At 55.2% G+C, this 1909-nt stretch overlaps 1 protein-coding gene across 1 annotated transcript in view; it reads right to left on the bottom strand.

The window, feature by feature from the left end:
• LOC108802099 (ranBP-type and C3HC4-type zinc finger-containing protein 1-like) overlaps window positions 1-1909 on the bottom strand; it is a 7376-nt gene that overhangs the window by 4822 nt on the left and 645 nt on the right. The gene's annotated exons all lie outside the window — the stretch shown is intronic.

The raw sequence follows: 1909 nt of genomic DNA, 5'->3' as shown, positions 1-1909 counted from the left end.
AGGAGCTAGAACACCCAAAACGCCCAGGTGTGCAGGAGCAGAGCCAGGAATGGTGGTAGGGGGATCTCACTGCTGGAACATGCAGGACACCCCAAATCAGCCTAATCTTCACCTCCACTCCAAACTCAGCCTGACCTCAGGGGTGACACAGAGGAGACGGGTCTGCGAGGAGGAAGAGAAAGCAGAAGGTTCCAGGAGGAAGCAGAAGAGAGATCAGCTGCGGAGAGATGGCCGACTTCCCCCACCGGAAACATGGCCGCCCCCAGGGACAGGACGGCTTCTACTCCTTCAAGTGGAACTTCAGCCAGAACGGCTTTGCTGGTATTGGGTGGAGTGGGGGATGGTGAGACAGGATGTGGAGTTTGTATTGTCCCCGGCGGGGTGATTACAGGAAGTGGGAGATCCCCCCCAACAGGAGGCCAGACAGCACAGTGGAGGCTATAGCTGGTGGTATTCTGTATTCATTGCTATATAGTTTTACACTTTTCATTTCACTATATTGCACACCACACTTTCTTTTCTTTTCTTATTTACTATCACCACTCCAAGTTTGCTCCCGTTGTGGACTACAATCTCAATACAAACTAGTAGCTCATCACTGGAGCCATTTTTTAAAATGTATTTTATTTTTTATCCGATTAACCGATTAATCGAACTCAATAATCGGCTAACTAATCGATTTTGAAAATAATCGTTAGTTGCAGCTCTACCAACAACCCCACCACCTCCATAGAGAGGGCCCTTGCAACACCACCGCAGAATAGCAGAGAGCCCCCCCACCCCCCAACAACACCACCGTCTCTATACAGAGGACCCCCGCGACACCACCCCAGTACACAACCCTGTATAGGGGCAAAGTGCCCCACAAACATCCCCACCGCCTCCATACAGAGGACCCCCGTGACACCACCCCAGTACACAACCCTGTATAAGGGCAAGGAGCCCCTCAACAACACCACCACCTCCATACAGAGGGCCCCACGACATCACCCCAGTACACAACCCTGTAAAAGGGCAAGGAGCCCCCCAACAACACCACCTCCATACAGAGGGCCCCCACGACACCACCCCAGTACACAACCCTGTAAAAGGGCAAGGAGCCCCCCAACAACAACACCACCTCAATACAGAGGGCCCCACGACATCACCCCAGTACACAACCCAGAATAGCAGAGAGCCCCCCAACAACCCCACCGCCTCCATACAGAGGACCCTCGCAACACCATCCCAGCACACAACCCTGTATAGGGCAAGGAGCCCCCCCAACAACACCACCACCACACAGAGGGCCCCGCGACATCACCCCAACACCTCCAGAGGGCCCCCGCAACACCACCCCAGTACACAACCCTGTTTAGGGGCAGAGAGCCCCCCCAACAACCCCACCACCTCCATACAGAGGGCCCCCGCAACACCACCCCAGTACACAACCACCCCCATAGGGATACACAGTACCCGCCCGCACAGGGGGGTCCACAGAGTTCATGAAGGGGGTCCGGGGACTCGGCACAGAGCTTAGTAATCACCGCGTCCTGTACCAGGACAGAGCCGGGCACCGGGGATTTGGGCTCACTTCTCTGATTGCTGAACTCCAGATACAAGGCACCCGTTCAGAGTAGAGTCCAGTGATCGGCATAGAGGAGGACAATGCCGGGAACTGCTGGGACTTGTAGTTCTGCACTGACTGCATGCAGCTAATTAGACGCTGGGACTGCTGGGACTTGTGGTGCTACCCTGACACAAGCAATTGTTGCTGGAGTTGCCCCCGGATTCCTATTTTGTGGATCATTGAAGCAGTTATATTTGTCCCCTGTACACAGCCGCCCCCCCCCCAAAACATGGACCCCCATAGGGGTACAGAGGGCCCCCCAAACCACAGCACCCATAGGGGTAGACTGCCCCCAATACC

The sequence above is a fragment of the Nanorana parkeri genome, unplaced genomic scaffold (genome assembly GCF_000935625.1).
Source record: "Nanorana parkeri isolate BGI_ZX_2015 unplaced genomic scaffold, ASM93562v1 scaffold2660, whole genome shotgun sequence".
NCBI classification, from domain to species: domain Eukaryota; kingdom Metazoa; phylum Chordata; class Amphibia; order Anura; family Dicroglossidae; genus Nanorana; species Nanorana parkeri.
This window is presented reverse-complemented; position numbering and strand designations above follow the sequence as displayed.